General features: G+C 48.8%; 1 protein-coding gene across 1 annotated transcript in view; it reads right to left on the reverse strand.

The window, feature by feature from the left end:
* Positions 1–14,839, reverse strand: part of Gat (sodium- and chloride-dependent GABA transporter) — a 266,545-nt gene that overhangs the window by 228,258 nt on the left and 23,448 nt on the right. The window lies entirely within an intron of this gene.

Consider the following 14,839-nt stretch of genomic DNA (forward strand, 5'->3'; position numbering starts at 1 on the left):
GCGATGTCTCAATAATGTCAGAGTCTTGTTTGTGCAGTTGGCGGCCGACGAGCTGAGCCACCACCAAGAAATTTGACTGGCCGATAGTAGTGGGGGCCCCAGTTCCGTTTGATCGATGATGATGATTGTAGGGTTTAACGCGCCGACGCAACGCAGGCGATGAGGCGCGCCGCAGTGGAGGGCTCCGGATTAATTTTGACCACCTGGGGATCTTTATTGTGCGCCGAAATCTCGTACACACGGGCGTTTTTGCTTTTCGCCTCCATCAGAAAAGCGGCCGCCGCGGCCGGGAATCGAGCCCGCGACCTCGTGCTCAGCAGCGCAACGCCTTAGCCACTGAGCCACCGCGGCGGGTTCCGTTTGATCGCATCACTTCAATATTAGCGTGCAGTTAACACACTGGAAACTACGTTCTTAGTGCCGGCTCATATCACCTCATTTGCGTCCGGATTATGTCACATATTGCGCGGAATTTCCACGTTTTTTAATGTTTCTTGCGTTTTTTTTTTTACCAGCAGAGCTGTTTAGGCCGACACAAATCCGTCCGGGGTAGGCAGAAAACCCCGAGAGCACGTGAGCGCGTGCCTCGCGACGACTGCCCGGCGTCGTCCGGGCTTGCGCGTCGGCTTACGCCGCATGAGGCGCTCCTTAATTGATTATGAGGTTCAACGCGCCGACGCTACACAGGCAATGACGCGCGCCGTAGTGGAGGGCTCCCGCTTAAAGGGGTACTGACACACAATTTTGAAGGCGAGATAACTTCAGAGATAGATTGGTGTGAATACACATACATCATCTGCGAAATATCAGTGGTGAATACAGCCCAGACCATATTTAAAATCAATTTTAAAGTGTGCGAAACGCAACCGAGCAGCCAGCCGAGGACCACACGCAATCGACATCCCGTGGGTATTTTGTAAATAAACAACATCCAAACACGTCACGAGTTTGTGTTTGCCGCTTCCGCACTGCAGGCGGTTTTCGCCGGCTCGCCCGGCTCGCCGCTCCAATCGGAGGGCGGAGCATCTGCTCTCGAGGACGAACGACTCGATCGTTGGCGGCGGAGGCGCGGTGATTTCGTCGGCTCATAGGGCTGCTGGCCGCGACCAAAGTTCTACAGCGATTCCAGGCAGTCTGTTTTTAGTAATGTATTAGACGCGAAAACGCGCCGGAGACACGAAAAGCCCACTGAGCGAGCGGCATGTTCGCTGTGCAGGCGGCGGCCACGGCCGCGAAGTGGCGCAGGCCGGCGCAGGTAGCTCGAGTGATAGCTTGTTACCGCTGCACGAAATTGTACCAAAGCCCCACCATGGCAGCTTATATCACAAAGGAGTTAATCATGCGATGGCGGGTTCCATTAAAATTGTCAACTGCACCGCTTACGAGAGCGGCAATCGAATATCCGCCGCAGTGGTAAGCCAAACACATCTGTAGGCGGACCTGTAGGCAGACCGGCCGGCTGCTCCCAGCGCCCGTCTTGCCACCCACTGTCTCGAGCGTCGTTCTTTAGCGGCGGTAGCATTTGCACTCGCAGCGCCTGCGTCACGTCCACGGTCGCTTTTTAATTAAGCGGGTCACGAGATCAGTACGTGGGGGCATTCGCAGAAACGGCCGTCGATGCGGATTCGACAGTGCTACGGCAGCTCTGCTCTGTGATATCCTTCCGACGTTCACGTGGTCAACTTTGTTTCCACAAAATCCATCATTTCGCGGCTCCCGCTGAAACCGAAACTGTGACTCGCCGCATTGAAAATGCCTCTAATTAAACAACCGTCACACGCTGAAGCAAATGAGGTTTCTACAGGTGATAAGTAGGTCACTAGCTACTTATCGCAACAAAAAAAAAACAAGATGCAAAATTTTTGTGTCAGTGCCCCTTTAATTTTGAACACCTGGGGACTTTTAACGCGCGCCGAAAGCTCCCACCCACGGGCATTTTTGGCTTTTCGCCTCCATCAGAAAAGCGGCCGCCGCTGCCGGGACTCGAACCCGCGTCCTTGGGCTCAGCGGCGCAACGCCTTAGCAACTGAGCCACCGGGGCGGGTATGAGGAGCTCCCGCCTTTGTCTTCCTCGTCGTGTAGCGACCGGAACGGCGCGTTCGCCGTGGCACGGCGTTCGAAGAGGAACTTCGCGTTCGCCGTGAATGAACGCCACGTTCACCGGGCCTCCTTCTGTGAGCGTGCGCACAGGACCGAACGGCTTTGAGCCGTGGTCAGCAATGCAGCTACACCAAAGGTTAACCAAGCGAAACCAAGCGTCAACCAAACTAAGCCAAGCTTTTTGCGTTGCATATCCAGGGTTAGCTGAGCTGAGCCGCAGCCATTTTTGTGGGTTGTTGAGGTGAGGGGGGGGGGGGGGTGTAGAAAACGTATTTCGTGGGTGGAATGGAACTGAGTGAGTTATGAAAAGCGAGTTCTTGCAAATTGAACATAGTTGTAATTTGTCTCCATGGCCGCTTTAATTAATCCTTCGCCCTCAACGACGCGCCCCTTTCAGCCCCTAGAGTAGCTGAGGCCCGCTAAATGCCCATTCGAGAATTTTTTTAATCCCCCTGCGCAGTTGAATTTGCCTTATCAAGGGTGAATCTCACTGTGGGCACTACATCATGTTCACAAGACAGGGAAATTGTTTGGCCACTTTCGTTGAGCAGTTCGCACTCCTAATCTTTGTGTTAACTCAGTGCTGACAAAATACAAGAGAGTACTTCACACCACGTTATCTTTGTGCACGACAGTTCGATTATTATCGCTTTGTTGCTGCTGCCATAGTCGCACTCTTGCAGGTGCCACTTCAACGGCGCTTCAAAGTGTCGGCATGGTGTCAGCGTCGCGTGCATGAGTATCCCTGCGTGGTTCATAAGAAACGTACCTTGCTATGTGTATTTACTGTTTTTTGCATTATTCGGGGACGGTATTTTTGTCTTTCCTCTGTTTGTTTCCACCTTAAATCGGTGTGCCTTGGGGTATAATGTTACCGCCGGAAATGAAACGGTGTTATCGGGTTTTCACTGTAAAGGGACTACGCGTCTGTAGAACTGGAAATTTCAGTTATGTACAACGTACAGCGTCATTGAATTACGCAGTCCACGTAATTCTTTTACGAGCGAAATATCAATGGCTAAATTTGCTGAGAAATAAAACGACTGGGTACGTCGGGAGCAACTTCTCTGGCATAGAAACCTCGTCTTCGCGCCTATGGGAAAACACGCGCCTTGAATTAACTTCGCACTTAATCTGGGAAATGCAAGAAGAGCCTCTCTTGAAAGCGGCAAGACTGAACTTTGGTTGCAGTGTGATCTTAGAAAGATGCAAGAGCAAACTTCAGAAACCAACTTTACTAACTGAATACTTTCCAATTTTCTCTCTGAAACATCTTAGCTTGCAAGCCCACTTTAACAGATAACAATCCCCTTTCACTGACATTCACAAGTAGCAAGGCACGCGTGTTGCGTGAAGCTGGGCGTTTTCCTAGTCAATGGTTACTCAAACGTAGTGTTGGTTTTCTTCAGCGTGCAGATACCGTATTTTCGCGCGTATAACCCGCCCCTGCATATAACCCGCATCCCACTTTACGTCGACGAATAAAAAATATATCCCCGCGAATTGCCTGCTAATTTTATACATAAGAGGATGGACCAAAGCTACTACTCAAGCAACATTACACATTTGTTCATGCAAAAGAACTTACCTAGCTGACAATGACTTGGTGCGTACATGTTTTCCGGTCGGTATATTGTTGAGCTGTGTGTGCAAAATAAGCATTGTAAATGCAATAACAGTGGCTTCGTCGCTATTACTGCTGTAGGGGTACCACGGACCAGCGCACATTGAGGCGAAGCTGCACCAACGGAAATACCTCGCATCTAATCCGCACCCCTACTTCACCCCTGAAGTTTTCGCAATTCTGGTGCGGGTTATAGGAGCGAAAATACGGTACCTCCTCACTGTTTGCATTTAACCATTTATGTGTTTATTTATTTGCTTGCTACTAATCCTAATTATTATTGATATATTAAATAAATAAATAAATAATTGATTAATTAATTAATAATTACATCGAACTACCCCTAAATGCCCTCACGCCAGGGGTACTGGATAGCGAGTGGGCGACACAGCAGAAAGAAAAAAATATTTTACCGGGAAAGAACGTAACTAACAGCGGAAAACCGTGCATAGGCGAACGCGCCAGGCCTAATCTGTGGAAATAACGCTAGAATAATATACGCTACCAGTAGAAGGCAGAAAACGAATATATCGGCAAGACACACAACCCTCTTCATAAATTTGTAGGATAGAAATGCCAGACCTTTTTTAAGCGCCTATTCGACAGTGCTCGCACATAAAGTCTGGTTCGGCACTCTCAGTCACTCGTAATACTATAGCCTTCAAAAAGGCAACTGCACGGGTAGCTTTTTAGAAGTTAGTAAGCATTAAGTTACCCAGGTATGGACATTTTGGCCCACATTAGGGTCAAGGAAAAGATACAATATATGCTAAAACATGCGATTTGTTTTCTTTTATGTATTTCTAAAAAAACAACAGTAGTCGGGGTAAGATGGTCGTGATGATCGTGATATTTGCTTTCTCTGAATGAAAAGACACCTACATGTCGTGTAGGGCTAAAATTGTAAGGGCGAAGCCCCTTAGGGGCTCGGGCTGTTGGCGTCTCATGTCGTTGTCTCATGTAGTCACTCACCGGGACACTCGTTTACGCCTCGCGCTAGAACGTACGCGCACTAAAAAAACACCGGGACACTCGTTGACGTCTCGCGCTAGAACGCTTCGTGCCTCAAAGACACGAGACTTTTACAGCAAAGCTGTATACCTCAACCCCCCAAAGGTTTCATCTCCGTTGACAAAAACGCCAAGGCGCCAAGAATACACTTATCATCTTATACACTGCATGCTTGCCCCTCCCATGGTTTCACAATAGTGAAGATGGTCCGAGATTTTTTATGAAGCCTCACGCCTCGACTTTCTGTCTTTTCGCACAAAAATACATGCATGTTATATGATTATTTTCGCGAGGTTAAAGGACACCGAGTATGGTGGTGAATATCATGAATATCATGATCCTGTGGATCCAATACTCGTAGACTGCCAGCGAACGGATAGAAAGAATGCGACACAGCCGAAAATCCCAGCAGCCTTGCCTCCTTGCGATGAACCTGTTTGTTTGGTATACCTGTGCATCTGCTCAGAACGATTTGCTCGAGCAGCTCAGGTATCGCTTTTACGGCGAGTCTCCGGATTGGAGGCATCCCGACACGTCTTTGTGCGCGGCCAGGTGACAGCGTGAAATGGTGGCTGGCACAGGTAAATCCTGAACCTCGCTTTACATGTTACTCTCGACCACGCGGCTATGCCTACCAGAACAGGGTGCGCAATAACGGCCACACACCTGCGGGATGTGGACAGGGTGAGTTTGGTGTATGGTGGCGTGTTAACCCGAGTTCTGAGTGAGTGGTTACAAGACGCGACAGCAAAAACGAATGGTTTGTGGAAGAACCGGTGGAGTTGATAACGATGCCGTTCGGTGGATTTCGGATAGGAAAGGTTCTGGAACAATTTGAGGGTCTGTGAATCTAATGCCGTTGGTATCGCCTTGTTGAGTGAAGGGTTAGCCAAAACCGAGATGTGCAGCTCGTTTGAGCAGTTGGTAAAGGTTCTGTTAAAATTCATTTATTTCGGAATTAGACACCATGTCGTGCACTGGCATGTTCTGGTTCCCAGGTGTATTGGGAACGTGGGCTGGGAAAGCGGAAAAGGAACGACGTCACAGGAAGTCACGGGGAGAGACGACTTCAGGAACGTTTTCAGTGGAAACGAAACAAAGGGCGTAGTTTTGGTGCTGGTCGGGCGCTCTTAGCTGTACTGCGCAAAGTGCGAGCGTCAATGTGCAAAGTCTGGAATCCGTCAGTCTGTCGCAACAAACTCTTTAGTCGCGTTTTCCCCCTCGGAGAGGCGGGACCACGGTCTATGAGGCTTGATTATTGCGCTTTTTCAGCAAGCGTCCGAATGGTACGCGTTCAGCTATTCGGTGAAAAGCGACGTAGCTGGAAACACCCGGTTGATAGAGCCGAATGGGCTGCATGCGTTGTAATTTGCAGTGCATTAAATACAGTATTTTTGCTGCTTTTACATGCAATGTTATCTGCGGCAAACCAATACAACTGGAGTGGTGGGATTACCATCTGCATGTAGCACCACTATAGCCACTATAAATGAGCGTCACCATCATCATCAGTCGCATCCTGCCATGATCATCCTGTCTGGTTGCTTGGCCTCAAGCGCGAGCCGAGCTACGCGCAGAGGCCGAACACGGCCGGGCAACTGGCCGTCTTCACCATTCGCAGTTGTGGCCAGGCTTCAGCACCCGCAATAAATGTAGGAGGCCAGACTCGTCCCCCGAGTCCACAGCCACTCCCTACAATATATTTACAAAAACGGGTAGTGTAAGTGCAAGGTACAGGGCAAAAGTGGCGCACCCCTCCGTTTAACGCTGGTGATGGCTGAACGCGAAGCATTTTCGTGGGGGGTTCCTTAGTTGTCGTCTAAGCTTGGACTTTGGTTCACAGGTGGTTTTGACTTTTTGGCGCAGCGACTTAAAATTTTCACCCCCCGCCATTCGGTTTCACGGAAAAAAGCTTCGCGTTCAGCCACCGTCGTCGTAAGACAGAGGGGTGCATGCATTTTCTGCCTGATTTGCACACCCATGCCCCCCCCCCCCCTCACACACACACACACACTTCAAATCCAAGCTGCTTCGACTGTGTTTCAATGGTGGCATTGGACAGACGTCGGCTTCATACCGCGAGGGACCCAGATTCGATTCCCACTATGATCTTCTCTTTCACTTCCCCCGCGATCATTACCATCTACAGGGAAAGTTGACTTTCTTGCAGTGCGGTTTCGACGCGAAATACGCCACCAGTGATACACAGAAATCTTCGCTTTTATAAATACAAGCCTTGATATAAATTTTCCTAAACGTTGAAGGGGTTGTGACACCAAATTTTAAGTCTGTAAAAAGCCTGCTGTAAGCTTTCTCTGTGTGCAAAGACCCTCAACACGAAGTGCTGGGTACAGAAAGCGCTTAATATATATTTTAATTCGCTTCTAAGTACCTAAAAGCTCTTCTGGAGATCGGGACCCATCGCTAGCGCCACTAACCATGACGTCAGTGATTTGCGAGCATAACACATTCTCTGACGTCATACCACGTTAGCGAATGGAGCGACGTCAACGTGAACTCCAGTTACCACAGTTTGTTTGGTCGCTTGGTCGTATCAGACACACTAGGCCGACACGACGGCGACGGCGACGCAGACAAGTCGCCAAACCATCGGCCAACTGCGCATTGTCACACTACGCCGACGGCCACATGAACACGTCAGCCGATGGAAAGTCGCGTAGTGTGACTGACTCACCGACCGAAGACGCCAACAAAACCGGTCGCCCGCCTAGTCGCCCGACGCGTAATCGACCGAGAAGCGAAAACTGCGCCCCGAGAACATTCGTGCCGCAAAGAATGCGGCTTTACTTTGTTAGTTTCTGGAGTGTAATAAACTCAGTAAGGTTCATGAAGCCCATACAACTCAACTCTAGCAATCCGTATTTTGGCGTTCGACGCTTTGGCCGTGCTCTTCGGCGACGCCGCTACCCCGGCGCTGCAAACTGCATATGCGTGTGCGATCGGCTCGCCTGTAGAAAATATAAGGTCAGTTTAGTGCAGAAGAAGAGTTACGTAGGGTAATTTTGGTAATAGGAGATCAATATCGGCAAAGGTTTATAACGTAAAACGTAAAACCAAAGTACGGCAAGCACTATCCCTACAGTGCAAAATCGCAGTCGCAACCGGGACACTTATTTTTGCGAGAGCTTTCGCGAAGGAGCAGAGTTCATAGGGATAAGCTATTGCGGGGGCTTCGCGGAACCTTGCTGCGCAAGCGCTATTTAAGAAATTCAAGTTTACCACCCAGGAATTCTGTAAACCAGCTAGTAAACACCGATGTCCGACTCGAAAGGTGGGCCTCCATCTAATACAGCGGCTATTTCGCAATGGAGTACCAGCTGTGCGGTTGCGCAGTGGTCTCGCGCGTCGCACCCGCTCGGTCAACGTTGCGGGTTCAATTCGCAGCGGGGACAGGCTTCTTTTTTTTTTTTTTTTGAACGGTTTTTTAAGGGGCATGGTTTGCATATCCAATTGCATTTCCATGGTTTTCATTTGTCTGCATCCGAGCGTGCAGACAGAGAGTTCGTGCCGGAGCTGTCGCGGCTTGACATGACGAGTCGGCGTGTTTACATCCGTGGTGAAGCACGTGTGTGCGGGAGCAGACGCCGCCGTAAAGTCGCAGCGTACCGCAGCGCCGCATGGTAGACACACGTGGCAGGGCGTCCTCGCAACACTGTGACGTCACTGCTTGAATCGGCGCCCAGAAACCGAAACCGAATGCTGTTCACGTGAATCGTGCGATATTAAATTGTTTACTCAGAATATGTGCATGTGAGAGCATGTATCATGCTTTCTACAGAAATATAAAGCGTTTGCAACAAAGAATGCACAAGCAACAAATTTGGTAGCACACCTTTAAGAAGACCGGTGTGCGGAATATACTGCGCTAAACGGGGGAACAGAAGCCCCAGCCGTTTAAAAAAATTAGGCTTGATTCCTCTGTCATAGGAATCGGTAAAGCACGAAAGTGAAATGTGCAGTGAAATCTGCAGCTGAGCATCATTTGCAGGTCGGCGGCTTTCGTGTGGGTGTGCTTGGCGAGCGACGTCCTGCTGGCGGGTCGCTTCGCAAAGGTGTACTGGTCTCATCCGTGGCTTATATGACGTCAGTGAAACGTTGGAGTATCCCGGCACAAAACACTTTCGTGTTAAAATATTAAACTCGAAAACGAACAACCCTAAGTATAACCAACTCGTTAGTACTAAAGGTTGCTTCCCCGCGAGAAGACCCGGTGTGCAGGGGTGCACCCTTTACAGGCCGCTTGCTTCGGTGTACTGGCGCCATTTCCGTGACGGATATGACGTCACCTAAATGTTTGTGTATCACGAAATAAAACACTTTCCCTTTAAAATTGTCGTCGACGGTTACCTCGTCATTCACGTCGCACAGCGAAGATCCCAACGCCGCGTGCGTGCACCCTTCATTAACACCAGCGCAAGAGTAATGAACATCCGCAGCAGCACTGGGGTTGGAAAAGTCATCACTGGGTCGAAATTCGAAAGCGAAGCAACGAGGACTTTTCGCGGCTGTGCGGAGAAAGATGGCGAGGCTTCGAGCGTGGTTTTTGCGTCTCCTTGTCGGCGCAGCTCGTGCGCCGGAACGCGAGAGTGGCGTGTGGGAGGGCTTTAACGCCCGAAGACGCGATAAAGCGCCTGCCAGACATTTAAACCAGCGACGCCTCATTCTTTCTTTCCCTTGCGTCACGCAAGAAAGTGGGAAACGAAAACGCGGATGTCCTCCAGAAGGGCTGGAAGCTGATATCGGCTCAATCGCGTATGTGCGCCGCGCGAAATGGTTCATTTGTCTCTTCGCAAATGAAGTGAGCACGCGTGTGATGAGGAGCTTACTTCTGCAACCCTGCAGAGCCTTCGTGTTCATTTTGTACGAGTATTCCCAGAGAGCAGAACCAAACAGAACGTCGTTCTCCGAATGCGGTGAGAGGCAGTAACGACTCAGGGTGCCCCGTGAAAGTTTTCATGCTGGCAAAATATCTCCGACATGAAGTCGTAGCGGCAATTTTTTTTGGGTCATTTGCAACAGACCAAGGTTTATCTTGCTTTCTTTCATCGCTTTTAGAAAGGTTCTCAGCCCGGATGTATCGAATACACCTTAATGAAACAGGAAGCACGTTATTTGGCTGCTATTTTAGTGAGAGGTGTCCTGAGTTCAGTATATGTACATTAGTGCTTGCTGGCATGATGGGCCCTGTCCACGAGCAATCCCTGGATGGCTAGGGCCGAGTTGGTCAGCGGCTCCACTCACGGCTGTGGCGTTATTTTGATGGTTGGAGGAAAGCTGGTGTGTGTGGGGATACAGCTGCTATGTGAAAGAGTGTGCCTAATCGTAGGTATTGTTGACAGGTAGCCGTGTATTGTGCGGGAAACATGGCGTAGAGGGGGCGTGTTGTGAGGATATGCGTTGAGCTGTAGTTTTTAAAGTGTGGTAACCTCGTGTCGAGAGAGTTGTGTATGTGGTGGTGGGAATTTCCGGGCGGATGATTGGTTGTGGGCGATGGCTGAGGTCGATGGTTGATAGTGGGTATGGCTGAGGTGAGAATAAGGGTAGTGGGTGTGGGCAAGGTAAAAGATGAGGTGTTGTGGGTAGGTGGAGCAATTGCTTGGTGTTCGTAATCTAAGGCCGCGGCATGAGCGACTTCACTGCTCCGCAAGATCATGTGGCCAGTACGACGTAGGTAAGGGGAAGTATAATCAGTCGTCGGAGAACGTACAGTGCGTGACTTAAAGTGTGGCCATTGAGGTAATCACGGCAGGTTGTTTGAAACTCCGGGAGGGCGAAAAAACTACGGAGACTTCTGATGTCTCGGAGTATATGCAAACACCGATACAGCATAACTCTGAACTAGAGACAGAAAAGCTTTATTGATGATGTGCTGCTTACTTGAAAGCTCCGGCCCCTTGTCCTGAGCTTTCTTTGGCCGATGGGCTGTTCCGGCTGCCCTTTCCGCGAGCCATTCTTGGAAACTTGAAAGCGGGTTGAGCAGGGTGTTTTCCCTTTGTGTGGTGGATCTGTTGCCTCGTAGATACGGTGGTTGCCAAAGTATCAAAAGTGCTCCCAATCAACTGCCCACAGAGTCACGTGGATAGGGCGTAGCAAGCTCGTACGGCGCAAATCAGAGTGACAGTCTGAAAGCGGTCGGCACGAACTTGCATTCATAAGCTAAACACCCTCTTTCAAATGCGATGTTTATTTTAGAGGCGATAGTCTTTCTTGGACCACGTAAACGCAAGAGATTCGTTCCGTACGTCTGCATGTAAGCGAGTCCTTCGATTCAGGCGCCCAGCCAAAATTTAATGGATTTCTTGAATGAGACGTTTATATATATAAAATATTTCTGAACTAGATCTTGAAGCATATTTCAGACTCGTCAACACTGTTCAGTAAAACGAAATTATTAGTGATACTTGAAGCAAAATACAAATGCACAAATGATACATGCAGTGCTCTTTTATTCGAAAATAGGAGAAACTGCATTTTTTGCGATACAAAACAGAAAGAATGCGTTCCACACAATATTTTATCCCCAACGTAGAAAAAGGGCTCCCGCACAACGCTTGGGAACGGGCATGAGCGCCAAGCCACGAAAACTAGCAAAAGGTCCCAACACAAGGCGTGCCAGTAGTGCGAGCGCGGGAAATTTGAATTGACTTTGGCAAACCTCCTACACGTTTATCGCGAGAGGAACGAAAGGGAGGGGAAGAGCATGAGAGGTGGGCGGGGAAAGAGAAGAGAGGCAGTAATTTTGGCGGATAGGTTTGGCTACATTTGGCTACTACACTTTTGGAGAAATTTATGCGAAGTGAGCAGATAGGCAAACAAGTGATTGGTCAGCAAAAAACTGCTAGCCGAACTTTATTAAGACTTTATGTTCTGCTTAGACGGTGTCTGCGGTTTGGAGATGAAAAATATCGGCCTGGGTGAATATTTCTAGACTTCGTAAGTACTCACACCTCAACCATTTTCCCTAGTCCTCTGCGGAATACAGCCTCACAACTCGGGGATGCATTCGTAGCGTCATATCGCGATTCGCATATCAAGACCTACAGGACACGCCTTCTGCTCGTGGATTGCCTCTTTGCGTCACCGCAACATACCATGGTCACACTGGTGGCTTCAATAAAACGCCCCGAAGGCGCAATTGCAAACTAATTATTCCTTCCCGAGCCGTGCATGCCACCTTGACCATGGATGAGAGCGAGCCCGAGCAGTCTTCTCTGAGCGTTGCAGGGGAGCTGGAGGTTTCGAGCCGTCGTCCGCAAACTTCTTCAACCCCACGGACAGGGGTTTATCCAGAATTTCGATTTCAGGGGGGGGGGGGGGGGTGTCGAAATCCTCACGGGGGTGTTTCGAGGGCTCTTGAGGGTTTTGTATAAACACCTGCCCGCGGATATCGCCCGGCCAGCAGTTCTGCTCGAAAAACGCTTGAATGGGACCACAACAGTAGACAAAGGCAGAGTTTGGACTAATATCATCATCATCGTCATCATAAATATCATCATCATCAGCTTGTCTACGCCCACTGCAAGGCAAAGGCATCTCCCATGGATCCGCACTTATCCCGGTCCTGTGCTAACCGATTTATCGCTGCAAATTTCTTGATTTCATCTGCTATCTAACTTCCTGCCGTCCCTGCCACGCTTGCCTTCTCTAGGAATGCACTCTGTTACCCTTAATGACCAACGGTTGTCTTGCCTTCGCATTACATGCCTTACCGACACCCATTTCTTCTTAATTATTTCTACTAATATGTCCTTAACACGCGTTTTTTTCCTGACCTACTCCGCTCTCTTCTTGTCCCCTATTGTTACACCTATCATCTTCCGTTCCATTGCTCGCTGAGTCGTCGTCAATTTAAGTTGAACCACTTTAGTGAGCGGAATGGCGAGGTGGGCTAGTTGGTGACATGGAATTTTGAAACCTTCGGAATGTTGGCTGTGTTTATGTACTTCCACTGTCTTGCGGTAAGGAATACGTCGGTCAAACAGGCAGATGCGTAAACGTGCGCCTCAGAGAGCATCAGCTGCCCCTTAAAGGGGCTATATCGTCACACCTTGCGGAACATTGCAGCAAATGCCGGCATTGTGCACTGGTCGCAGGCCGCTTTTCTGTGATACAAAGATTGTGTTCAGGCATGTGAAGCAGTTGACGAGGGAAGTAACTGAAGTGTTCGAGATAACCCAGAGAGGTGGTGATTGTGTTAGTAAGGCATCTGTTGCTTTACACGAGAAAGAGATTGCGTATCTTGGTAGTCATTGAGTTTTCCACCCTGTGGTAGTTGATGATGTAGGTGTTTGGTTTTGGTTTTTTTGGTTTATTATTGTTGTTTGTGGTTTTTGGGTTGTTCTTATCTGATTACAGGAGACGCATGCATGGTCTAATGACTGGGATGGGTATATGTTCTTCGTCTTTTCTGATTAAACTTTAGTTGTGAGTAGCACTCGCCCTGTGTTCCCTCTCTTCGTCTCGCATTTTTTCAGTGTTGCGCTTTCTGAAGGTATCAAAAAAACGCTTTTGTGAGCCTCCAAGTTTCTGCCCCGTATGTGAGTACCGGTAAGATGCAGCTGCGATACACTTTCTTCTTCAGGGACAACGGTAAGCTCCCATTCATTTTCTGAGAATGCCTGCCGAATGCACTCTACCTCCTTTTTATCCTTCTAATTATCTCTGCCACATGTTTGGGATCCAGGGTCACCACTTGGCCTAAGTAGATATATTCATTATTCGCTTATCACTTCCACTGCCTCACCCCCTATCTCAAACCGCTGTGCTCTCCCGAGGTTATTAAGCATTACTTTATTATTCTGCGTACTAATTTTCAGGCCCACGATACTCTGCTTGTCCAGTGCGGTAAGCATACTTTGCAATTGTCCCCCGAGTTACTTATCAAGGCAAGGCCATCAGCAAATCTGAGGTTACTAAGCTATTCTCCATTAAACCTTACGTCCTTACGTCTCCATATTATACTACCGTATGTCAGCTGTCCTACGCTTATTGATTAACTTCGAGAGCTGCGCTATTTCTATTCTGTCAGCTGGAGTGTCATGGATATTGTCATGCTTTGCCGTTTATTAATTAGATCTTTCATCACCTGGGAAAGTTTGCCAGTATCATGTCTAGCGGTCGCACCTCCGACTTCTACTGCCCTCTCCGTGATAATGCGTGTAAGATTGTCGATGAATAATTACAGCTAAATGAAAGGGTAATCAGATTGTGATTGTGGGGTTTTACGCGCGCACCGACGCAACGCAGCCGATGAGGCGCGCCGTAGTGGAGGGCTCCGGATAAATTTTGATCACCTGGGGATCTTTAACGTGCGCCGTAATTTCGTGCACACGAGCATTTTTGCTGTTCGCCTCCATCGTAAAAGCGGCCGCCGCGGCCGGGAATCGCCCCTGCGACCTCATATGCTCAGCAGCGCAACGCCTTAGCCACTGAGCCACCATGGCGGGTAATGAAAGGGTAATCAAGTGAAACCAATAATTAACTAGGGTGAGCCAAGCTTTCGCTTTGCATATCCAGGGTGAGCTGAACTATGCCACAGCTATTTTTTTCTCCTTTTGCTAAATGGAAGTTATGCCTCCTCCTCCTAAATACTACACATTGAGTCGTATGTTGTGTATCAAAATATTATAGTATTCGAAAATTATATTTGATTTTATATTCGAAATTATTCTAAATTATATTATAGTATTCGCCGGCGCATGTTGAAGACCAGGAAGCAGACGCGGTTAAAGGAGCACCGGTTTATTATGACCTTTGAGCGGGTGATTCGGTAAAAGAAGATGTCACGAGCCTCGCTGCCCGTGCTGCTGCTGCTGGGCTCATTCCTTCTGCCTCGTCTTCCTTCCAACCAGATCACATTTTATAACAGCGCACTTTAAAGATCCCCAGGTGGTCAACAATAATCCGGAGCCCCCCTCTACGGCGCGCCTCATCCCCTGCGTTGCGTCGGCGCGTTAAATCCTACAGTCAATCAATCGAGTATTATTTAAGAACTGACAATACAGATACCGCGATTTTAAACGAAAATATCCCTGAAAGTACTTTTCTCATATAGTCAAAGTCTTCAGGAAGTTTCCCTCTTCC

This window comes from Haemaphysalis longicornis, unplaced genomic scaffold (assembly GCF_048455015.1).
Source record: "Haemaphysalis longicornis isolate Haplotype H1 unplaced genomic scaffold, Haemaphysalis longicornis Haplotype H1 scaffold_10, whole genome shotgun sequence".
Classification (NCBI taxonomy): Eukaryota; Metazoa; Arthropoda; class Arachnida; order Ixodida; family Ixodidae; genus Haemaphysalis; species Haemaphysalis longicornis.